This window comes from Lathyrus oleraceus, unplaced genomic scaffold (assembly GCF_024323335.1).
Source record: "Lathyrus oleraceus cultivar Zhongwan6 unplaced genomic scaffold, CAAS_Psat_ZW6_1.0 chrUn0165, whole genome shotgun sequence".
Classification (NCBI taxonomy): domain Eukaryota; kingdom Viridiplantae; phylum Streptophyta; class Magnoliopsida; order Fabales; family Fabaceae; genus Lathyrus; species Lathyrus oleraceus.
In genome coordinates, this window is record NW_026112556.1 from 26,812 (window position 1) to 53,082 (window position 26,271).

The 26,271-nt window shown below is 27.8% G+C and overlaps 10 non-coding genes across 10 annotated transcripts; all 10 read left to right on the forward strand.

Annotated features, from left to right (window-relative positions):
* Positions 1 to 321: 321 nt before the first annotated feature.
* On the forward strand, positions 322 to 395 carry TRNAV-AAC (transfer RNA valine (anticodon AAC)). The gene has a single exon. It is a non-coding gene; the product is annotated as a tRNA-Val (tRNA).
* A 1,822-nt stretch (positions 396 to 2,217) lies between these two features.
* TRNAV-AAC (transfer RNA valine (anticodon AAC)) lies at positions 2,218 to 2,291 on the forward strand. The gene has a single exon. It is a non-coding gene; the product is annotated as a tRNA-Val (tRNA).
* A 1,821-nt stretch (positions 2,292 to 4,112) lies between these two features.
* On the forward strand, positions 4,113 to 4,186 carry TRNAV-AAC (transfer RNA valine (anticodon AAC)). The gene has a single exon. It is a non-coding gene; the product is annotated as a tRNA-Val (tRNA).
* A 7,920-nt stretch (positions 4,187 to 12,106) lies between these two features.
* On the forward strand, positions 12,107 to 12,180 carry TRNAV-AAC (transfer RNA valine (anticodon AAC)). Its single transcript has one exon. It is a non-coding gene; the product is annotated as a tRNA-Val (tRNA).
* Positions 12,181 to 14,001: 1,821 nt separating this feature from the next.
* TRNAV-AAC (transfer RNA valine (anticodon AAC)) lies at positions 14,002 to 14,075 on the forward strand. Its single transcript has one exon. It is a non-coding gene; the product is annotated as a tRNA-Val (tRNA).
* Positions 14,076 to 17,786: 3,711 nt separating this feature from the next.
* On the forward strand, positions 17,787 to 17,860 carry TRNAV-AAC (transfer RNA valine (anticodon AAC)). The gene has a single exon. It is a non-coding gene; the product is annotated as a tRNA-Val (tRNA).
* A 1,821-nt stretch (positions 17,861 to 19,681) lies between these two features.
* TRNAV-AAC (transfer RNA valine (anticodon AAC)) lies at positions 19,682 to 19,755 on the forward strand. The gene has a single exon. It is a non-coding gene; the product is annotated as a tRNA-Val (tRNA).
* Positions 19,756 to 21,574: 1,819 nt separating this feature from the next.
* On the forward strand, positions 21,575 to 21,648 carry TRNAV-AAC (transfer RNA valine (anticodon AAC)). Its single transcript has one exon. It is a non-coding gene; the product is annotated as a tRNA-Val (tRNA).
* A 1,821-nt stretch (positions 21,649 to 23,469) lies between these two features.
* On the forward strand, positions 23,470 to 23,543 carry TRNAV-AAC (transfer RNA valine (anticodon AAC)). Its single transcript has one exon. It is a non-coding gene; the product is annotated as a tRNA-Val (tRNA).
* A 1,821-nt stretch (positions 23,544 to 25,364) lies between these two features.
* TRNAV-AAC (transfer RNA valine (anticodon AAC)) lies at positions 25,365 to 25,438 on the forward strand. Its single transcript has one exon. It is a non-coding gene; the product is annotated as a tRNA-Val (tRNA).
* The last annotated feature ends 833 nt before the right edge of the window (positions 25,439 to 26,271 follow it).

The following is a 26,271-nucleotide window of genomic DNA, read 5'->3' on the forward strand; positions in this document are numbered from 1 at the left end:
CTTGGGGGGTGGGGGGAAATAATAATAAATTTTTCTTTGGTATTTTTAATGGACAAATGATTTGAAACAGATTTTTGTTTTTTCAAAACTGACACATATTATGAGTCTGATGGATTAATTAATTCTTTTTCACGAAAGGTCATGTTACTTAAAACCATATGAACTATCATTAAAATTGATATAATAATAAACTTTCATCAGTCAAACAATTGAAACATTCACATTTATAACTACATGTAAATGGAATAACAACTAATCAATAAAATACAATTACAAATACTTTTATTAAAACCATTTAAAATGTTTCAATGAAACATAGGTGGTTTCGTGGTGTAGTTGGTTATCACGTCAGTCTAACACACTGAAGGTCCCCAGTTCGAGCCTGGGCGAAGCCAAATGGTGTTAACTCTAATTTAAATTTTAATGCTTACCACTATATTTTTGTAAATTTTACAATGCATCAACATTAATTTCAAAAGTTAATTTACAATTTTGTGAATCAACTAAATAAATTTTATTTTCTAGAATGAGCCAAAGAGACATGTTGTAAGAGAGAATATAGCTACATTACATATTATTTAAAAATGACTAGGACGAAGAACGAAGTTGATTAAGCACTTTGAAGACTATAGACACATTGCGATCAAAACCGTACCAGACAGGCCGCTATGACTAGTTGAAGAGAAAACGGAACAGTGTCATGTCCAATTAAACATAATAACCTATAAAACAAAACCATAAAAATCGATTGCGAACCGCTGAAATCGAAAAAAAACAGCGTTTCAGAAGGTTCATAGTCTGGGATATAGAATAAATCATCTTTTCAAGTCTTATAGAGAGACTGACTCGTCTTTTTATCTTGATGAGTGTGGAAGTAAAGGATAAAATACTTTAACTGGGTGATTGCCAAATGTGGGAGGCAAGAAAAAGAATAGAAGTTGTTGAGAAGAGAATAAGTTACCAAACAATACAAATCTATGTTATCTTTGGTGGAGGCCGAGTAAATGGAGTATAGAATATTGTTTTCAATTTATTATAGTTGAAGTGGAATTTAATGGATAGTCCCATACTACCTTTTTTTTATGTTCACATAAAAAAAAATCGTTATTTATTTGTGTTATGATTATGTAGTAGTTTAAAGTGTCATAAAATTCTTTTTCCAAACTAAAACTTCGTATTGTGAATTAAGAGATTATGACTAAGTCCTATGAATAATCTTTCTATTAAAAACAATTTAAGATCAAATACCAAATTTATTCCTTGTGTTTATTTACAAATTCAATACTCACTCGTGTAGTACTACCATATTTGTATAAAATATGGAAATTTTATTTCTTTGGTAATAAAACAAATAAATATATCTTATATTAAATTAAAATTGTCAAATGAATTGTTTCCGATTCGACATTGGCTCGACTCTAGCCAAAACTTAAAACCTTACACTCTTATCTACACCAATTTATTGTTTGGTTCAGTTTTAACTATTGTTATATATACAATGAATTAGGTAGCAAAATCCAAAAGTGTTCAACCCATAATTAGGTCTCATACCATAATTGACTCTCACAACACTCCTATTTAAATATGTGATTAAATTCACTGTTAACTACTTTACTTAACTAGAATTCATTTAAATTCTCAACATTATCTATTACTTATTTTATGAACATAACCCCTAATTCTTATTTTCTTTCTTTTCTGAAATCTATTTTATATAAATATACTACTCCATCATTCTAATTTAAAATTGTCTTTAATGATATTGACACATTTCTTATATTAATAGTTAGTTTTGTTGATTTCCAATATAAAATCAATATTATTTAATAATATATTTTTAATAATAGTAGTCAGAGGAATGCATATGTGGGTAAAGGTTTAAAAAATAATGGTAACCTTGGGGGGTGGGGGGAAATAATAATAAATTTTTCTTTGGTATTTTTAATGGACAAATGATTTGAAACAGATTTTTGTTTTTTCAAAACTGACACATATTATGAGTCTGATGGATTAATTAATTCTTTTTCACGAAAGGTCATGTTACTTAAAACCATATGAACTATCATTAAAATTGATATAATAATAAACTTTCATCAGTCAAACAATTGAAACATTCACATTTATAACTACATGTAAATGGAATAACAACTAATCAATAAAATACAATTACAAATACTTTTATTAAAACCATTTAAAATGTTTCAATGAAACATAGGTGGTTTCGTGGTGTAGTTGGTTATCACGTCAGTCTAACACACTGAAGGTCCCCAGTTCGAGCCTGGGCGAAGCCAAATGGTGTTAACTCTAATTTAAATTTTAATGCTTACCACTATATTTTTGTAAATTTTACAATGCATCAACATTAATTTCAAAAGTTAATTTACAATTTTGTGAATCAACTAAATAAATTTTATTTTCTAGAATGAGCCAAAGAGACATGTTGTAAGAGAGAATATAGCTACATTACATATTATTTAAAAATGACTAGGACGAAGAACGAAGTTGATTAAGCACTTTGAAGACTATAGACACATTGCGATCAAAACCGTACCAGACAGGCCGCTATGACTAGTTGAAGAGAAAACGGAACAGTGTCATGTCCAATTAAACATAATAACCTATAAAACAAAACCATAAAAATCGATTGCGAACCGCTGAAATCGAAAAAAAACAGCGTTTCAGAAGGTTCATAGTCTGGGATATAGAATAAATCATCTTTTCAAGTCTTATAGAGAGACTGACTCGTCTTTTTATCTTGATGAGTGTGGAAGTAAAGGATAAAATACTTTAACTGGGTGATTGCCAAATGTGGGAGGCAAGAAAAAGAATAGAAGTTGTTGAGAAGAGAATAAGTTACCAAACAATACAAATCTATGTTATCTTTGGTGGAGGCCGAGTAAATGGAGTATAGAATATTGTTTTCAATTTATTATAGTTGAAGTGGAATTTAATGGATAGTCCCATACTACCTTTTTTTTATGTTCACATAAAAAAAAATCGTTATTTATTTGTGTTATGATTATGTAGTAGTTTAAAGTGTCATAAAATTCTTTTTCCAAACTAAAACTTCGTATTGTGAATTAAGAGATTATGACTAAGTCCTATGAATAATCTTTCTATTAAAAACAATTTAAGATCAAATACCAAATTTATTCCTTGTGTTTATTTACAAATTCAATACTCACTCGTGTAGTACTACCATATTTGTATAAAATATGGAAATTTTATTTCTTTGGTAATAAAACAAATAAATATATCTTATATTAAATTAAAATTGTCAAATGAATTGTTTCCGATTCGACATTGGCTCGACTCTAGCCAAAACTTAAAACCTTACACTCTTATCTACACCAATTTATTGTTTGGTTCAGTTTTAACTATTGTTATATATACAATGAATTAGGTAGCAAAATCCAAAAGTGTTCAACCCATAATTAGGTCTCATACCATAATTGACTCTCACAACACTCCTATTTAAATATGTGATTAAATTCACTGTTAACTACTTTACTTAACTAGAATTCATTTAAATTCTCAACATTATCTATTACTTATTTTATGAACATAACCCCTAATTCTTATTTTCTTTCTTTTCTGAAATCTATTTTATATAAATATACTACTCCATCATTCTAATTTAAAATTGTCTTTAATGATATTGACACATTTCTTATATTAATAGTTAGTTTTGTTGATTTCCAATATAAAATCAATATTATTTAATAATATATTTTTAATAATAGTAGTCAGAGGAATGCATATGTGGGTAAAGGTTTAAAAAATAATGGTAACCTTGGGGGGTGGGGGAAATAATAATAAATTTTTCTTTGGTATTTTTAATGGACAAATGATTTGAAACAGATTTTTGTTTTTTCAAAACTGACACATATTATGAGTCTGATGGATTAATTAATTCTTTTTCACGAAAGGTCATGTTACTTAAAACCATATGAACTATCATTAAAATTGATATAATAATAAACTTTCATCAGTCAAACAATTGAAACATTCACATTTATAACTACATGTAAATGGAATAACAACTAATCAATAAAATACAATTACAAATACTTTTATTAAAACCATTTAAAATGTTTCAATGAAACATAGGTGGTTTCGTGGTGTAGTTGGTTATCACGTCAGTCTAACACACTGAAGGTCCCCAGTTCGAGCCTGGGCGAAGCCAAATGGTGTTAACTCTAATTTAAATTTTAATGCTTACCACTATATTTTTGTAAATTTTACAATGCATCAACATTAATTTCAAAAGTTAATTTACAATTTTGTGAATCAACTAAATAAATTTTATTTTCTAGAATGAGCCAAAGAGACATGTTGTAAGAGAGAATATAGCTACATTACATTATTTAAAAATGACTAGGACGAAGAACGAAGTTGATTAAGCACTTTGAAGACTATAGACACATTGCGATCAAAACCGTACCAGACAGGCCGCTATGACTAGTTGAAGAGAAAACGGAACAGTGTCATGTCCAATTAAACATAATAACCTATAAAACAAAACCATAAAAATCGATTGCGAACCGCTGAAATCGAAAAAAAAACAGCGTTTCAGAAGGTTCATAGTCTGGGATATAGAATAAATCATCTTTTCAAGTCTTATAGAGAGACTGACTCGTCTTTTTATCTTGATGAGTGTGGAAGTAAAGGATAAAATACTTTAACTGGGTGATTGCCAAATGTGGGAGGCAAGAAAAAGAATAGAAGTTGTTGAGAAGAGAATAAGTTACCAAACAATACAAATCTATGTTATCTTTGGTGGAGGCCGAGTAAATGGAGTATAGAATATTGTTTTCAATTTATTATAGTTGAAGTGGAATTTAATGGATAGTCCCATACTACCTTTTTTTTATGTTCACATTAAAAAAATCGTTATTTATTTGTGTTATGATTATGTAGTAGTTTAAAGTGTCATAAAATTCTTTTTCCAAACTAAACTTCGTATTGTGAATTAAGAGATTATGACTAAGTCCTATGAATAATCTTTCTATTAAAAACAATTTAAGATCAAATACCAAATTTATTCCTTGTGTCTATTTACAAATTCAATACTCACTCGTGTAGTACTACCATATTTGTATAAAATATGGAAATTTTATTTCTTTGGTAATAAAACCAATAAATATATCTTATATTAAATTAAAATGTCAAATGAATTTAAAAATGAGCCAAAGAGACATGTGTAAGAGAGAATATAGCTACATTACAAATTATTTATAAATGACTAGGACGAAGAACGAAGTTGATTAAGCACTTTGAAGACTATAGACACATTGCGATCAAAACTGTACCAGACAGGCCGCTATGACTAGTTGAAGAGAAAACGGAACAGTGTCATGTCCAATTAAACATAATAACCTATAAAACAAAACCATAAAAATCGATTGCGAACCGCTGAAATCGAAAAAAAACAGCGTTTCAGAAGGTTCATAGTCTGGGATATAGAATAAATCATCTTTTCAAGTCTTATAGAGAGACTGACTCTATTTTTATCTTGATGAGTGTGGAAGTAAAGGATAAAATACTTTAATTGGGTGATTGCCAAATGTGGGAGGCAAGAAAAAGAATAGAAGTTGTTGAAAAGAGAATAAGTTACCAAACAATACAAATCTATGTTATCTTTGGTGGAGGCCGAGTAAATGGAGTATAGAATATTGTTTTCAATTTTTTATAGTTGAAGTGGAATTTAATGGATAGTCCCATACTACCTTTTTTTTATGTTCACATAAAAAAATCGTTATTTATTTGTGTTATGATTATGTAGTAGTTTAAAGTGTCATAAAATTCTTTTTCCAAACTAAAACTTCGTATTGTGAATAAGAGATTATGACTAAGTCCTATGAATAATCTTTCTATTAAAAACAATTTAAGATCAAATACCAAATTTATTCCTTGTGTTTATTTACAAATTCAATACTCACTCGTGTAGTACTACCATATTTGTATAAAATATGGAAATTTATTTCTTTGGTAATAAAACAAATAAATATATCTTATATTAAATTAAAATTGTCAAATGAATTGTTTCCGATTCGACATTGGCTCGACTCTAGCCAAAACTTAAAACCTTACACTCTTATCTACACCAATTTATTGTTTGGTTCAGTTTTAACTATTGTTATATATACAATGAATTAGGTAGCAAAATCCAAAAGTGTTCAACCCATAATTAGGTCTCATACCATAATTGACTCTCACAACACTCCTATTTAAATATGTGATTAAATTCACTGTTAACTACTTTACTTAACTAGAATTCATTTAAATTCTCAACATTATCTATTACTTATTTTATGAACATAACCCTTAATTCTTATTTTCTTTCTTTTCTGAAATCTATTTTATATAAATATACTACTCCATCATTCTAATTTAAAATTGTCTTTAATGATATTGACACATTTCTTATATTAATAGTTAGTTTTGTTGATTTCCAATATAAAATCAATATTATTTAATAATATTTTTAATAATAGTAGTCAGAGGAATGCATATGTGGGTAAAGGTTTAAAAAATAATGGTAACCTTGGGGGGTGGGGGGAAATAATAATAAATTTTTCTTTGGTATTTTTAATGGACAAATGATTTGAAACAGATTTTTGTTTTTTCAAAACTGACACATATTATGAGTCTGATGGATTAATTAATTCTTTTTCACGAAAGGTCACGTTACTTAAAACCATATGAACTATCATTAAAATTGATATAATAATAAACTTTCATCCGTCAAACATTTGAAACATTCACATTTATAACTGCATGTAAATGGAATAACAACTAATCAATAAAATACAATTACAAATACTTTTATTAAAACCATTTAAAATGTTTCAATGAATCATAGGTGGTTTTGTGGTGTAGTTGGTTATCACGTCAGTCTAACACACTGAAGGTCCCCAGTTTAAATTTTAATGCTTACCACTATATTTTTGTAAATTTTACAATGCATCAACATTAATTTCAAAAGTTAATTTACAATTTTGTGAATCAACTAAATAAATTTTATTTTCTAGAATGAGCCAAAGAGACATGTTGTAAGAGAGAATATAGCTACATTACATATTATTTAAAAATGACTAGGACGAAGAACGAAGTTGATTAAGCACTTTAAGACTATAGACACATTGCGATCAAAACCGTACCAGACAGGCCGCTATGACTAGTTGAAGAGAAAACGGAACAGTGTCATGTCCAATTAAACATAATAACCTATAAAACAAAACCATAAAAATCGATTGCGAACCGCTGAAATCGAAAAAAAACAGCGTTTCAGAAGGTTCATAGTCTGGGATATAGAATAAATCATCTTTTCAAGTCTTATAGAGAGACTGACTCGTCATTTTATCTTGATGAGTGTGGAAGTAAAGGATAAAATACTTTAACTGGGTGATTGCCAAATGTGGGAGGCAAGAAAAAGAATAGAAGTTGTTGAGAAGAGAATAAGTTACCAAACAATACAAATCTATGTTATCTTTGGTGGAGGCCGAGTAAATGGAGTATAGAATATTGTTTTCAATTTATTATAGTTGAAGTGGAATTTAATGGATAGTCCCATACTACCTTTTTTTTATGTTCACATTAAAAAAAATCGTTATTTATTTGTGTTATGATTATGTAGTAGTTTAAAGTGTCATAAAATTCTTTTTCCAAACTAAAACTTCGTATTGTGAATTAAGAGATTATGACTAAGTCCTATGAATAATCTTTCTATTAAAAACAATTTAAGATCAAATACCAAATTTATTCCTTGTGTCTATTTACAAATTCAATACTCACTCGTGTAGTACTACCATATTTGTATAAAATATGGAAATTTTATTTCTTTGGTAATAAAACCAATAAATATATCTTATATTAAATTAAAATTGTCAAATGAATTTAAAAATGAGCCAAAGAGACATGTTGTAAGAGAGAATATAGCTACATTACAAATTATTTATAAATGACTAGGACGAAGAACGAAGTTGATTAAGCACTTTGAAGACTATAGACACATTGCGATCAAAACTGTACCAAAATCGAAAAAAAACAGCGTTTCAGAAGGTTCATAGTCTGGGATATAGAATAAATCATCTTTTCAAGTCTTATAGAGAGACTGACTCTATTTTTATCTTGATGAGTGTGGAAGTAAAGGATAAAATACTTTAATTGGGTGATTGCCAAATGTGGGAGGCAAGAAAAAGAATAGAAGTTGTTGAAAAGAGAATAAGTTACCAAACAATACAAATCTATGTTATCTTTGGTGGAGGCCGAGTAAATGGAGTATAGAATATTGTTTTCAATTTTTTATAGTTGAAGTGGAATTTAATGGATAGTCCCATACTACCTTTTTTTTATGTTCACATCAAAAAAAATCGTTATTTATTTGTGTTATGATTATGTAGTAGTTTAAAGTGTCATAAAATTCTTTTTCCAAACTAAAACTTCGTATTGTGAATTAAGAGATTATGACTAAGTCCTATGAATAATCTTTCTATTAAAAACAATTTAAGATCAAATACCAAATTTATTCCTTGTGTTTATTTACAAATTCAATACTCACTCGTGTAGTACTACCATATTTGTATAAAATATGGAAATTTTATTTCTTTGGTAATAAAACAAATAAATATATCTTATATTAAATTAAAATTGTCAAATGAATTGTTTCCGATTCGACATTGGCTCGACTCTAGCCAAAACTTAAAACCTTACACTCTTATCTACACCAATTTATTGTTTGGTTCAGTTTTAACTATTGTTATATATACAATGAATTAGGTAGCAAAATCCAAAAGTGTTCAACCCATAATTAGGTCTCATACCATAATTGACTCTCACAACACTCCTATTTAAATATGTGATTAAATTCACTGTTAACTACTTTACTTAACTAGAATTCATTTAAATTCTCAACATTATCTATTACTTATTTTATGAACATAACCCTTAATTCTTATTTTCTTTCTTTTCTGAAATCTATTTTATATAAATATACTACTCCATCATTCTAATTTAAAATTGTCTTTAATGATATTGACACATTTCTTATATTAATAGTTAGTTTTGTTGATTTCCAATATAAAATCAATATTATTTAATAATGTATTTTTAATAATAGTAGTCAGAGGAATGCATATGTGGGTAAAGGTTTTAAAAAATAATGGTAACCTTGGGGGGTGGGGGGAAATAATAATAAATTTTTCTTTGGTATTTTTAATGGACAAATGATTTGAAACAGATTTTTGTTTTTTCAAAACTGACACATATTATGAGTCTGATGGATTAATTAATTCTTTTTCACGAAAGGTCACGTTACTTAAAACCATATGAACTATCATTAAAATTGATATAATAATAAACTTTCATCCGTCAAACATTTGAAACATTCACATTTATAACTGCATGTAAATGGAATAACAACTAATCAATAAAATACAATTACAAATACTTTTTATTAAAACCATTTAAAATGTTTCAATGAATCATAGGTGGTTTTGTGGTGTAGTTGGTTATCACGTCAGTCTAACACACTGAAGGTCCCCAGTTTAAATTTTAATGCTTACCACTATATTTTTGTAAATTTTACAATGCATCAACATTAATTTCAAAAGTTAATTTACAATTTTGTGAATCAACTAAATAAATTTTATTTTCTAGAATGAGCCAAAGAGACATGTTGTAAGAGAGAATATAGCTACATTACATATTATTTAAAAATGACTAGGACGAAGAACGAAGTTGATTAAGCACTTTAAGACTATAGACACATTGCGATCAAAACCGTACCAGACAGGCCGCTATGACTAGTTGAAGAGAAAACGGAACAGTGTCATGTCCAATTAAACATAATAACCCATAAAACAAAACCATAAAAATCGATTGCGAACCGCTGAAATCGAAAAAAAACAGCGTTTCAGAAGGTTCATAGTCTGGGATATAAAATAAATCATCTTTTCAAGTCTTATAGAGAGACTGACTCGTCTTTTTATCTTGATGAGTGTGGAAGTAAAGGATAAAATACTTTAACTGGGTGATTGCCAAATGTGGGAGGCAAGAAAAAGAATAGAAGTTCTTGAGAAGAGAATAAGTTACCAAACAATACAAATCTATGTTATCTTTGGTGGAGGCCGAGTAAATGGAGTATAGAATATTGTTTTCAATTTATTATAGTTGAAGTGGAATTTAATGGATAGTCCCATACTACCTTTTTTTTATGTTCACATTAAAAAAAATCGTTATTTATTTGTGTTATGATTATGTAGTAGTTTAAAGTGTCATAAAATTCTTTTTCCAAACTAAAACTTCGTATTGTGAATTAAGAGATTATGACTAAGTCCTATGAATAATCTTTCTATTAAAAACATTTAAGATCAATACCAAATTTATTCCTTGTGTCTATTTACAAATTCAATACTCACTCGTGTAGTACTACCATATTTGTATAAAATATGGAAATTTTATTTCTTTGGTAATAAAACCAATAAATATATCTTATATTAAATTAAAATTGTCAAATGAATTTAAAAATGAGCCAAAGAGACATGTTGTAAGAGAGAATATAGCTACATTACAAATTATTTATAAATGACTAGGACGAAGAACGAAGTTGATTAAGCACTTTGAAGACTATAGACACATTGCGATCAAAACTGTACCAGACAGGCCGCTATGACTAGTTGAAGAGAAAACGGAACAGTGTCATGTCCAATTAAACATAATAACCTATAAAACAAAACCATAAAAATCGATTGCGAACCGCTGAAATCGAAAAAAAACAGCGTTTCAGAAGGTTCATAGTCTGGGATATAGAATAAATCATCTTTTCAAGTCTTATAGAGAGACTGACTCGTCTTTTTATCTTGATGAGTGTGGAAGTAAAGGATAAAATACTTTAACTTATAGAATATTGTTTTCAATTTATTATAGTTGAAGTGGAATTTAATGGATAGTCCCATACTACCTTTTTTTTATGTTCACATAAAAAAAATCGTTATTTATTTGTGTTATGATTATGTAGTAGTTTAAAGTGTCATAAAATTCTTTTTCCAAACTAAAACTTCGTATTGTGAATTAAGAGATTATGACTAAGTCCTATGAATAATCTTTCTATTAAAAACAATTTAAGATCAAATACCAAATTTATTCCTTGTGTTTATTTACAAATTCAATACTCACTCGTGTAGTACTACCATATTTGTATAAAATATGGAAATTTTATTTCTTTGGTAATAAAACAAATAAATATATCTTATATTAAATTAAAATTGTCAAATGAATTGTTTCCGATTCGACATTGGCTCGACTCTAGCCAAAACTTAAAACCTTACACTCTTATCTACACCAATTTATTGTTTGGTTCAGTTTTAACTATTGTTATATATACAATGAATTAGGTAGCAAAATCCAAAAGTGTTCAACCCATAATTAGGTCTCATACCATAATTGACTCTCACAACACTCCTATTTAAATATGTGATTAAATTCACTGTTAACTACTTTACTTAACTAGAATTCATTTAAATTCTCAACATTATCTATTACTTATTTTATGAACATAACCCCTAATTCTTATTTTCTTTCTTTTCTGAAATCTATTTTATATAAATATACTACTCCATCATTCTAATTTAAAATTGTCTTTAATGATATTGACACATTTCTTATATTAATAGTTAGTTTTGTTGATTTCCAATATAAAATCAATATTATTTAATAATATATTTTTAATAATAGTAGTCAGAGGAATGCATATGTGGGTAAAGGTTTAAAAAATAATGGTAACCTTGGGGGGTGGGGGGAAATAATAATAAATTTTTCTTTGGTATTTTTAATGGACAAATGATTTGAAACAGATTTTTGTTTTTTCAAAACTGACACATATTATGAGTCTGATGGATTAATTAATTCTTTTTCACGAAAGGTCATGTTACTTAAAACCATATGAACTATCATTAAAATTGATATAATAATAAACTTTCATCAGTCAAACAATTGAAACATTCACATTTATAACTACATGTAAATGGAATAACAACTAATCAATAAAATACAATTACAAATACTTTTATTAAAACCATTTAAAATGTTTCAATGAAACATAGGTGGTTTCGTGGTGTAGTTGGTTATCACGTCAGTCTAACACACTGAAGGTCCCCAGTTCGAGCCTGGGCGAAGCCAAATGGTGTTAACTCTAATTTAAATTTTAATGCTTACCACTATATTTTTGTAAATTTTACAATGCATCAACATTAATTTCAAAAGTTAATTTACAATTTTGTGAATCAACTAAATAAATTTTATTTTCTAGAATGAGCCAAAGAGACATGTTGTAAGAGAGAATATAGCTACATTACATATTATTTAAAAATGACTAGGACGAAGAACGAAGTTGATTAAGCACTTTGAAGACTATAGACACATTGCGATCAAAACCGTACCAGACAGGCCGCTATGACTAGTTGAAGAGAAAACGGAACAGTGTCATGTCCAATTAAACATAATAACCTATAAAACAAAACCATAAAAATCGATTGCGAACCGCTGAAATCGAAAAAAAACAGCGTTTCAGAAGGTTCATAGTCTGGGATATAGAATAAATCATCTTTTCAAGTCTTATAGAGAGACTGACTCGTCTTTTTATCTTGATGAGTGTGGAAGTAAAGGATAAAATACTTTAACTGGGTGATTGCCAAATGTGGGAGGCAAGAAAAAGAATAGAAGTTGTTGAAAAGAGAATAAGTTACCAAACAATACAAATCTATGTTATCTTTGGTGGAGGCCGAGTAAATGGAGTATAGAATATTGTTTTCAATTTATTATAGTTGAAGTGGAATTTAATGGATAGTCCCATACTACCTTTTTTTTATGTTCACATAAAAAAAATCGTTATTTATTTGTGTTATGATTATGTAGTAGTTTAAAGTGTCATAAAATTCTTTTTCCAAACTAAAACTTCGTATTGTGAATTAAGAGATTATGACTAAGTCCTATGAATAATCTTTCTATTAAAAACAATTTAAGATCAAATACCAAATTTATTCCTTGTGTTTATTTACAAATTCAATACTCACTCGTGTAGTACTACCATATTTGTATAAAATATGGAAATTTTATTTCTTTGGTAATAAAACAAATAAATATATCTTATATTAAATTAAAATTGTCAAATGAATTGTTTCCGATTCGACATTGGCTCGACTCTAGCCAAAACTTAAAACCTTACACTCTTATCTACACCAATTTATTGTTTGGTTCAGTTTTAACTATTGTTATATATACAATGAATTAGGTAGCAAAATCCAAAAGTGTTCAACCCATAATTAGGTCTCATACCATAATTGACTCTCACAACACTCCTATTTAAATATGTGATTAAATTCACTGTTAACTACTTTACTTAACTAGAATTCATTTAAATTCTCAACATTATCTATTACTTATTTTATGAACATAACCCCTAATTCTTATTTTCTTTCTTTTCTGAAATCTATTTTATATAAATATACTACTCCATCATTCTAATTTAAAATTGTCTTTAATGATATTGACACATTTCTTATATTAATAGTTAGTTTTGTTGATTTCCAATATAAAATCAATATTATTTAATAATATATTTTTAATAATAGTAGTCAGAGGAATGCATATGTGGGTAAAGGTTTAAAAAATAATGGTAACCTTGGGGGGTGGGGGGAAATAATAATAAATTTTTCTTTGGTATTTTTAATGGACAAATGATTTGAAACAGATTTTTGTTTTTTCAAAACTGACACATATTATGAGTCTGATGGATTAATTAATTCTTTTTCACGAAAGGTCATGTTACTTAAAACCATATGAACTATCATTAAAATTGATATAATAATAAACTTTCATCAGTCAAACAATTGAAACATTCACATTTATAACTACATGTAAATGGAATAACAACTAATCAATAAAATACAATTACAAATACTTTTATTAAAACCATTTAAAATGTTTCAATGAAACATAGGTGGTTTCGTGGTGTAGTTGGTTATCACGTCAGTCTAACACACTGAAGGTCCCCAGTTCGAGCCTGGGCGAAGCCAAATGGTGTTAACTCTAATTTAAATTTTAATGCTTACCACTATATTTTTGTAAATTTTACAATGCATCAACATTAATTTCAAAAGTTAATTTACAATTTTGTGAATCAACTAAATAAATTTTATTTTCTAGAATGAGCCAAAGAGACATGTTGTAAGAGAGAATATAGCTACATTACATATTATTTAAAAATGACTAGGACGAAGAACGAAGTTGATTAAGCACTTTGAAGACTATAGACACATTGCGATCAAAACCGTACCAGACAGGCCGCTATGACTAGTTGAAGAGAAAACGGAACAGTGTCATGTCCAATTAAACATAATAACCTATAAAACAAAACCATAAAAATCGATTGCGAACCGCTGAAATCGAAAAAAAACAGCGTTTCAGAAGGTTCATAGTCTGGGATATAGAATAAATCATCTTTTCAAGTCTTATAGAGAGACTGACTCGTCTTTTTATCTTGATGAGTGTGGAAGTAAAGGATAAAATACTTTAACTGGGTGATTGCCAAATGTGGGAGGCAAGAAAAAGAATAGAAGTTGTTGAGAAGAGAATAAGTTACCAAACAATACAAATCTATGTTATCTTTGGTGGAGGCCGAGTAAATGGAGTATAGAATATTGTTTTCAATTTATTATAGTTGAAGTGGAATTTAATGGATAGTCCCATACTACCTTTTTTTTGTTCACATAAAAAAAATCGTTATTTATTTGTGTTATGATTATGTAGTAGTTTAAAGTGTCATAAAATTCTTTTTCCAAACTAAAACTTCGTATTGTGAATTAAGAGATTATGACTAAGTCCTATGAATAATCTTTCTATTAAAAACAATTTAAGATCAAATACCAAATTTATTCCTTGTGTTTATTTACAAATTCAATACTCACTCGTGTAGTACTACCATATTTGTATAAAATATGGAAATTTTATTTCTTTGGTAATAAAACAAATAAATATATCTTATATTAAATTAAAATTGTCAAATGAATTGTTTCCGATTCGACATTGGCTCGACTCTAGCCAAAACTTAAAACCTTACACTCTTATCTACACCAATTTATTGTTTGGTTCAGTTTTAACTATTGTTATATATACAATGAATTAGGTAGCAAAATCCAAAAGTGTTCAACCCATAATTAGGTCTCATACCATAATTGACTCTCACAACACTCCTATTTAAATATGTGATTAAATTCACTGTTAACTACTTTACTTAACTAGAATTCATTTAAATTCTCAACATTATCTATTACTTATTTTATGAACATAACCCCTAATTCTTATTTTCTTTCTTTTCTGAAATCTATTTTATATAAATATACTACTCCATCATTCTAATTTAAAATTGTCTTTAATGATATTGACACATTTCTTATATTAATAGTTAGTTTTGTTGATTTCCAATATAAAATCAATATTATTTAATAATATATTTTTAATAATAGTAGTCAGAGGAATGCATATGTGGGTAAAGGTTTAAAAAATAATGGTAACCTTGGGGGGTGGGGGGAAATAATAATAAATTTTTCTTTGGTATTTTTAATGGACAAATGATTTGAAACAGATTTTTGTTTTTTCAAAACTGACACATATTATGAGTCTGATGGATTAATTAATTCTTTTTCACGAAAGGTCATGTTACTTAAAACCATATGAACTATCATTAAAATTGATATAATAATAAACTTTCATCAGTCAAACAATTGAAACATTCACATTTATAACTACATGTAAATGGAATAACAACTAATCAATAAAATACAATTACAAATACTTTTATTAAAACCATTTAAAATGTTTCAATGAAACATAGGTGGTTTCGTGGTGTAGTTGGTTATCACGTCAGTCTAACACACTGAAGGTCCCTTTGAGCCTCGGCGAAGCCAAATGGTGTTAACTCTAATTTAAATTTTAATGCTTACCACTATATTTTTGTAAATTTTACAATGCATCAACATTAATTTCAAAAGTTAATTTACAATTTTGTGAATCAACTAAATAAATTTTATTTTCTAGAATGAGCCAAAGAGACATGTTGTAAGAGAGAATATAGCTACATTACATATTATTTAAAAATGACTAGGACGAAGAACGAAATTGATTAAGCACTTTGAAGACTATAGACACATTGCGATCTAAACCGTACCAGACAGACCGCTATGACTAGTTGAAGAGAAAACGGAACAGTGTCATGTCCAATTAAACATAATAACCTATAAAACAAAACCATAAAAATCGATTGCGAACCGCTGAAATCGAAAAAAAACAGCGTTTCAGAAGGTTCATAGTCTGGGATATAGAATAAATCATCTTTTCAAGTCTTATAGAGAGACTGACTCGTCTTTTTATCTTGATGAGTGTGGAAGTAAAGGATAAAATACTTTAACTGGGTGATTGCCAAATGTGGGAGGCAAGAAAAAGAATAGAAGTTGTTGAAAAGAGAATAAGTTACCAAACAATACAAATCTATGTTATCTTTGGTGGAGGCCGAGTAAATGGAGTATAGAATATTGTTTTCAATTTATTATAGTTGAAGTGGAATTTAATGGATAGTCCCATACTACCTTTTTTTTATGTTCACATAAAAAAAATCGTTATTTATTTGTGTTATGATTATGTAGTAGTTTAAAGTGTCATAAAATTCTTTTTCCAAACTAAAACTTCGTATTGTGAATTAAGAGATTATGACTAAGTCCTATGAATAATCTTTCTATTAAAAACAATTTAAGATCAAATACCAAATTTATTCCTTGTGTTTATTTACAAATTCAATACTCACTCGTGTAGTACTACCATATTTGTATAAAATATGGAAATTTTATTTCTTTGGTAATAAAACAAATAAATATATCTTATATTAAATTAAAATTGTCAAATGAATTGTTTCCGATTCGACATTGGCTCGACTCTAGCCAAAACTTAAAACCTTACACTCTTATCTACACCAATTTATTGTTTGGTTCAGTTTTAACTATTGTTATATATACAATGAATTAGGTAGCAAAATCCAAAAGTGTTCAACCCATAATTAGGTCTCATACCATAATTGACTCTCACAACACTCCTATTTAAATATGTGATTAAATTCACTGTTAACTACTTTACTTAACTAGAATTCATTTAAATTCTCAACATTATCTATTACTTATTTTATGAACATAACCCCTAATTCTTATTTTCTTTCTTTTCTGAAATCTATTTTATATAAATATACTACTCCATCATTCTAATTTAAAATTGTCTTTAATGATATTGACACATTTCTTATATTAATAGTTAGTTTTGTTGATTTCCAATATAAAATCAATATTATTTAATAATATATTTTTAATAATAGTAGTCAGAGGAATGCATATGTGGGTAAAGGTTTAAAAAATAATGGTAACCTTGGGGGGTGGGGGGAAATAATAATAAATTTTTCTTTGGTATTTTTAATGGACAAATGATTTGAAACAGATTTTTGTTTTTTCAAAACTGACACATATTATGAGTCTGATGGATTAATTAATTCTTTTTCACGAAAGGTCATGTTACTTAAAACCATATGAACTATCATTAAAATTGATATAATAATAAACTTTCATCAGTCAAACAATTGAAACATTCACATTTATAACTACATGTAAATGGAATAACAACTAATCAATAAAATACAATTACAAATACTTTTATTAAAACCATTTAAAATGTTTCAATGAAACATAGGTGGTTTCGTGGTGTAGTTGGTTATCACGTCAGTCTAACACACTGAAGGTCCCCAGTTCGAGCCTGGGCGAAGCCAAATGGTGTTAACTCTAATTTAAATTTTAATGCTTACCACTATATTTTTGTAAATTTTACAATGCATCAACATTAATTTCAAAAGTTAATTTACAATTTTGTGAATCAACTAAATAAATTTTATTTTCTAGAATGAGCCAAAGAGACATGTTGTAAGAGAGAATATAGCTACATTACATATTATTTAAAAATGACTAGGACGAAGAACGAAGTTGATTAAGCACTTTGAAGACTATAGACACATTGCGATCAAAACCGTACCAGACAGGCCGCTATGACTAGTTGAAGAGAAAACGGAACAGTGTCATGTCCAATTAAACATAATAACCTATAAAACAAAACCATAAAAATCGATTGCGAACCGCTGAAATCGAAAAAAAACAGCGTTTCAGAAGGTTCATAGTCTGGGATATAGAATAAATCATCTTTTCAAGTCTTATAGAGAGACTGACTCGTCTTTTTATCTTGATGAGTGTGGAAGTAAAGGATAAAATACTTTAACTGGGTGATTGCCAAATGTGGGAGGCAAGAAAAAGAATAGAAGTTGTTGAGAAGAGAATAAGTTACCAAACAATACAAATCTATGTTATCTTTGGTGGAGGCCGAGTAAATGGAGTATAGAATATTGTTTTCAATTTATTATAGTTGAAGTGGAATTTAATGGATAGTCCCATACTACCTTTTTTTTATGTTCACATAAAAAAAATCGTTATTTATTTGTGTTATGATTATGTAGTAGTTTAAAGTGTCATAAAATTCTTTTTCCAAACTAAAACTTCGTATTGTGAATTAAGAGATTATGACTAAGTCCTATGAATAATCTTTCTATTAAAAACAATTTAAGATCAAATACCAAATTTATTCCTTGTGTTTATTTACAAATTCAATACTCACTCGTGTAGTACTACCATATTTGTATAAAATATGGAAATTTTATTTCTTTGGTAATAAAACAAATAAATATATCTTATATTAAATTAAAATTGTCAAATGAATTGTTTCCGATTCGACATTGGCTCGACTCTAGCCAAAACTTAAAACCTTACACTCTTATCTACACCAATTTATTGTTTGGTTCAGTTTTAACTATTGTTATATATACAATGAATTAGGTAGCAAAATCCAAAAGTGTTCAACCCATAATTAGGTCTCATACCATAATTGACTCTCACAACACTCCTATTTAAATATGTGATTAAATTCACTGTTAACTACTTTACTTAACTAGAATTCATTTAAATTCTCAACATTATCTATTACTTATTTTATGAACATAACCCCTAATTCTTATTTTCTTTCTTTTCTGAAATCTATTTTATATAAATATACTACTCCATCATTCTAATTTAAAATTGTCTTTAATGATATTGACACATTTCTTATATTAATAGTTAGTTTTGTTGATTTCCAATATAAAATCAATATTATTTAATAATATATTTTTAATAATAGTAGTCAGAGGAATGCATATGTGGGTAAAGGTTTAAAAAATAATGGTAACCTTGGGGGGTGGGGGGAAATAATAATAAATTTTTCTTTGGTATTTTTAATGGACAAATGATTTGAAACAGATTTTTGTTTTTTCAAAACTGACACATATTATGAGTCTGATGGATTAATTAATTCTTTTTCACGAAAGGTCATGTTACTTAAAACCATATGAACTATCATTAAAATTGATATAATAATAAACTTTCATCAGTCAAACAATTGAAACATTCACATTTATAACTACATGTAAATGGAATAACAACTAATCAATAAAATACAATTACAAATACTTTTATTAAAACCATTTAAAATGTTTCAATGAAACATAGGTGGTTTCGTGGTGTAGTTGGTTATCACGTCAGTCTAACACACTGAAGGTCCCCAGTTCGAGCCTGGGCGAAGCCAAATGGTGTTAACTCTAATTTAAATTTTAATGCTTACCACTATATTTTTGTAAATTTTACAATGCATCAACATTAATTTCAAAAGTTAATTTACAATTTTGTGAATCAACTAAATAAATTTTATTTTCTAGAATGAGCCAAAGAGACATGTTGTAAGAGAGAATATAGCTACATTACATATTATTTAAAAATGACTAGGACGAAGAACGAAGTTGATTAAGCACTTTGAAGACTATAGACACATTGCGATCAAAACCGTACCAGACAGGCCGCTATGACTAGTTGAAGAGAAAACGGAACAGTGTCATGTCCAATTAAACATAATAACCTATAAAACAAAACCATAAAAATCGATTGCGAACCGCTGAAATCGAAAAAAAACAGCGTTTCAGAAGGTTCATAGTCTGGGATATAGAATAAATCATCTTTTCAAGTCTTATAGAGAGACTGACTCGTCTTTTTATCTTGATGAGTGTGGAAGTAAAGGATAAAATACTTTAACTGGGTGATTGCCAAATGTGGGAGGCAAGAAAAAGAATAGAAGTTGTTGAAAGAGAATAAGTTACCAAACAATACAAATCTATGTTATCTTTGGTGGAGGCCGAGTAAATGGAGTATAGAATATTGTTTTCAATTTATTATAGTTGAAGTGGAATTTAATGGATAGTCCCATACTACCTTTTTTTTATGTTCACATAAAAAAAATCGTTATTTATTTGTGTTATGATTATGTAGTAGTTTAAAGTGTCATAAAATTCTTTTTCCAAACTAAAACTTCGTATTGTGAATTAAGAGATTATGACTAAGTCCTATGAATAATCTTTCTATTAAAAACAATTTAAGATCAAATACCAAATTTATTCCTTGTGTTTATTTACAAATTCAATACTCACTCGTGTAGTACTACCATATTTGTATAAAATATGGAAATTTTATTTCTTTGGTAATAAAACAAATAAATATATCTTATATTAAATTAAAATTGTCAAATGAATTGTTTCCGATTCGACATTGGCTCGACTCTAGCCAAAACTTAAAACCTTACACTCTTATCTACACCAATTTATTGTTTGGTTCAGTTTTAACTATTGTTATATATACAATGAATTAGGTAGCAAAATCCAAAAGTGTTCAACCCATAATTAGGTCTCATACCATAATTGACTCTCACAACACTCCTATTTAAATATGTGATTAAATTCACTGTTAACTACTTTACTTAACTAGAATTCATTTAAATTCTCAACATTATCTATTACTTATTTTATGAACATAACCCCTAATTCTTATTTTCTTTCTTTTCTGAAATCTATTTTATATAAATATACTACTCCATCATTCTAATTTAAAATTGTCTTTAATGATATTGACACATTTCTTATATTAATAGTTAGTTTTGTTGATTTCCAATATAAAATCAATATTATTTAATAATATATTTTTAATAATAGTAGTCAGAGGAATGCATATGTGGGTAAAGGTTTAAAAAATAATGGTAACCTTGGGGGGTGGGGGAAATAATAATAAATTTTTCTTTGGTATTTTTAATGGACAAATGATTTGAAACAGATTTTTGTTTTTTCAAAACTGACACATATTATGAGTCTGATGGATTAATTAATTCTTTTTCACGAAAGGTCATGTTACTTAAAACCATATGAACTATCATTAAAATTGATATAATAATAAACTTTCATCAGTCAAACAATTGAAACATTCACATTTATAACTACATGTAAATGGAATAACAACTAATCAATAAAATACAATTACAAATACTTTTATTAAAACCATTTAAAATGTTTCAATGAAACATAGGTGGTTTCGTGGTGTAGTTGGTTATCACGTCAGTCTAACACACTGAAGGTCCCCAGTTCGAGCCTGGGCGAAGCCAAATGGTGTTAACTCTAATTTAAATTTTAATGCTTACCACTATATTTTTGTAAATTTTACAATGCATCAACATTAATTTCAAAAGTTAATTTACAATTTTGTGAATCAACTAAATAAATTTTATTTTCTAGAATGAGCCAAAGAGACATGTTGTAAGAGAGAATATAGCTACATTACATATTATTTAAAAATGACTAGGACGAAGAACGAAGTTGATTAAGCACTTTGAAGACTATAGACACATTGCGATCAAAACCGTACCAGACAGGCCGCTATGACTAGTTGAAGAGAAAACGGAACAGTGTCATGTCCAATTAAACATAATAACCTATAAAACAAAACCATAAAAATCGATTGCGAACCGCTGAAATCGAAAAAAAACAGCGTTTCAGAAGGTTCATAGTCTGGGATATAGAATAAATCATCTTTTCAAGTCTTATAGAGAGACTGACTCGTCTTTTTATCTTGATGAGTGTGGAAGTAAAGGATAAAATACTTTAACTGGGTGATTGCCAAATGTGGGAGGCAAGAAAAAGAATAGAAGTTGTTGAGAAGAGAATAAGTTACCAAACAATACAAATCTATGTTATCTTTGGTGGAGGCCGAGTAAATGGAGTATAGAATATTGTTTTCAATTTATTATAGTTGAAGTGGAATTTAATGGATAGTCCCATACTACCTTTTTTTTATGTTCACATAAAAAAAATCGTTATTTATTTGTGTTATGATTATGTAGTAGTTTAAAGTGTCATAAAATTCTTTTTCCAAACTAAAACTTCGTATTGTGAATTAAGAGATTATGACTAAGTCCTATGAATAATCTTTCTATTAAAAACAATTTAAGATCAAATACCAAATTTATTCCTTGTGTTTATTTACAAATTCAATACTCACTCGTGTAGTACTACCATATTTGTATAAAATATGGAAATTTTATTTCTTTGGTAATAAAACAAATAAATATATCTTATATTAAATTAAAATTGTCAAATGAATTGTTTCCGATTCGACATTGGCTCGACTCTAGCCAAAACTTAAAACCTTACACTCTTATCTACACCAATTTATTGTTTGGTTCAGTTTTAACTATTGTTATATATACAATGAATTAGGTAGCAAAATCCAAAAGTGTTCAACCCATAATTAGGTCTCATACCATAATTGACTCTCACAACACTCCTATTTAAATATGTGATTAAATTCACTGTTAACTACTTTACTTAACTAGAATTCATTTAAATTCTCAACATTATCTATTACTTATTTTATGAACATAACCCCTAATTCTTATTTTCTTTCTTTTCTGAAATCTATTTTATATAAATATACTACTCCATCATTCTAATTTAAAATTGTCTTTAATGATATTGACACATTTCTTATATTAATAGTTAGTTTTGTTGATTTCCAATATAAAATCAATATTATTTAATAATATATTTTTAATAATAGTAGTCAGAGGAATGCATATGTGGGTAAAGGTTTAAAAAATAATGGTAACCTTGGGGGGTGGGGGGAAATAATAATAAATTTTTCTTTGGTATTTTTAATGGACAAATGATTTGAAACAGATTTTTGTTTTTTCAAAACTGACACATATTATGAGTCTGATGGATTAATTAATTCTTTTTCACGAAAGGTCATGTTACTTAAAACCATATGAACTATCATTAAAATTGATATAATAATAAACTTTCATCAGTCAAACAATTGAAACATTCACATTTATAACTACATGTAAATGGAATAACAACTAATCAATAAAATACAATTACAAATACTTTTATTAAAACCATTTAAAATGTTTCAATGAAACATAGGTGGTTTCGTGGTGTAGTTGGTTATCACGTCAGTCTAACACACTGAAGGTCCCCAGTTCGAGCCTGGGCGAAGCCAAATGGTGTTAACTCTAATTTAAATTTTAATGCTTACCACTATATTTTTGTAAATTTTACAATGCATCAACATTAATTTCAAAAGTTAATTTACAATTTTGTGAATCAACTAAATAAATTTTATTTTCTAGAATGAGCCAAAGAGACATGTTGTAAGAGAGAATATAGCTACATTACATATTATTTAAAAATGACTAGGACGAAGAACGAAGTTGATTAAGCACTTTGAAGACTATAGACACATTGCGATCAAAACCGTACCAGACAGGCCGCTATGACTAGTTGAAGAGAAAACGGAACAGTGTCATGTCCAATTAAACATAATAACCTATAAAACAAAACCATAAAAATCGATTGCGAACCGCTGAAATCGAAAAAAAACAGCGTTTCAGAAGGTTCATAGTCTGGGATATAGAATAAATCATCTTTTCAAGTCTTATAGAGAGACTGACTCGTCTTTTTATCTTGATGAGTGTGGAAGTAAAGGATAAAATACTTTAACTGGGTGATTGCCAAATGTGGGAGGCAAGAAAAAGAATAGAAGTTGTTGAGAAGAGAATAAGTTACCAAACAATACAAATCTATGTTATCTTTGGTGGAGGCCGAGTAAATGGAGTATAGAATATTGTTTTCAATTTATTATAGTTGAAGTGGAATTTAATGGATAGTCCCATACTACCTTTTTTTTATGTTCACATAAAAAAAATCGTTATTTATTTGTGTTATGATTATGTAGTAGTTTAAAGTGTCATAAAATTCTTTTTCCAAACTAAAACTTCGTATTGTGAATTAAGAGATTATGACTAAGTCCTATGAATAATCTTTCTATTAAAAACAATTTAAGATCAAATACCAAATTTATTCCTTGTGTTTATTTACAAATTCAATACTCACTCGTGTAGTACTACCATATTTGTATAAAATATGGAAATTTTATTTCTTTGGTAATAAAACAAATAAATATATCTTATATTAAATTAAAATTGTCAAATGAATTGTTTCCGATTCGACATTGGCTCGACTCTAGCCAAAACTTAAAACCTTACACTCTTATCTACACCAATTTATTGTTTGGTTCAGTTTTAACTATTGTTATATATACAATGAATTAGGTAGCAAAATCCAAAAGTGTTCAACCCATAATTAGGTCTCATACCATAATTGACTCTCACAACACTCCTATTTAAATATGTGATTAAATTCACTGTTAACTACTTTACTTAACTAGAATTCATTTAAATTCTCAACATTATCTATTACTTATTTTATGAACATAACCCCTAATTCTTATTTTCTTTCTTTTCTGAAATCTATTTTATATAAATATACTACTCCATCATTCTAATTTAAAATTGTCTTTAATGATATTGACACATTTCTTATATTAATAGTTAGTTTTGTTGATTTCCAATATAAAATCAATATTATTTAATAATATATTTTTAATAATAGTAGTCAGAGGAATGCATATGTGGGTAAAGGTTTAAAAAATAATGGTAACCTTGGGGGGTGGGGGGAAATAATAATAAATTTTTCTTTGGTATTTTTAATGGACAAATGATTTGAAACAGATTTTTGTTTTTTCAAAACTGACACATATTATGAGTCTGATGGATTAATTAATTCTTTTTCACGAAAGGTCATGTTACTTAAAACCATATGAACTATCATTAAAATTGATATAATAATAAACTTTCATCAGTCAAACAATTGAAACATTCACATTTATAACTACATGTAAATGGAATAACAACTAATCAATAAAATACAATTACAAATACTTTTATTAAAACCATTTAAAATGTTTCAATGAAACATAGGTGGTTTCGTGGTGTAGTTGGTTATCACGTCAGTCTAACACACTGAAGGTCCCCAGTTCGAGCCTGGGCGAAGCCAAATGGTGTTAACTCTAATTTAAATTTTAATGCTTACCACTATATTTTTGTAAATTTTACAATGCATCAACATTAATTTCAAAAGTTAATTTACAATTTTGTGAATCAACTAAATAAATTTTATTTTCTAGAATGAGCCAAAGAGACATGTTGTAAGAGAGAATATAGCTACATTACATATTATTTAAAAATGACTAGGACGAAGAACGAAGTTGATTAAGCACTTTGAAGACTATAGACACATTGCGATCAAAACCGTACCAGACAGGCCGCTATGACTAGTTGAAGAGAAAACGGAACAGTGTCATGTCCAATTAAACATAATAACCTATAAAACAAAACCATAAAAATCGATTGCGAACCGCTGAAATCGAAAAAAAACAGCGTTTCAGAAGGTTCATAGTCTGGGATATAGAATAAATCATCTTTTCAAGTCTTATAGAGAGACTGACTCGTCTTTTTATCTTGATGAGTGTGGAAGTAAAGGATAAAATACTTTAACTGGGTGATTGCCAAATGTGGGAGGCAAGAAAAAGAATAGAAGTTGTTGAGAAGAGAATAAGTTACCAAACAATACAAATCTATGTTATCTTTGGTGGAGGCCGAGTAAATGGAGTATAGAATATTGTTTTCAATTTATTATAGTTGAAGTGGAATTTAATGGATAGTCCCATACTACCTTTTTTTTATGTTCACATAAAAAAAATCGTTATTTATTTGTGTTATGATTATGTAGTAGTTTAAAGTGTCATAAAATTCTTTTTCCAAACTAAAACTTCGTATTGTGAATTAAGAGATTATGACTAAGTCCTATGAATAATCTTTCTATTAAAA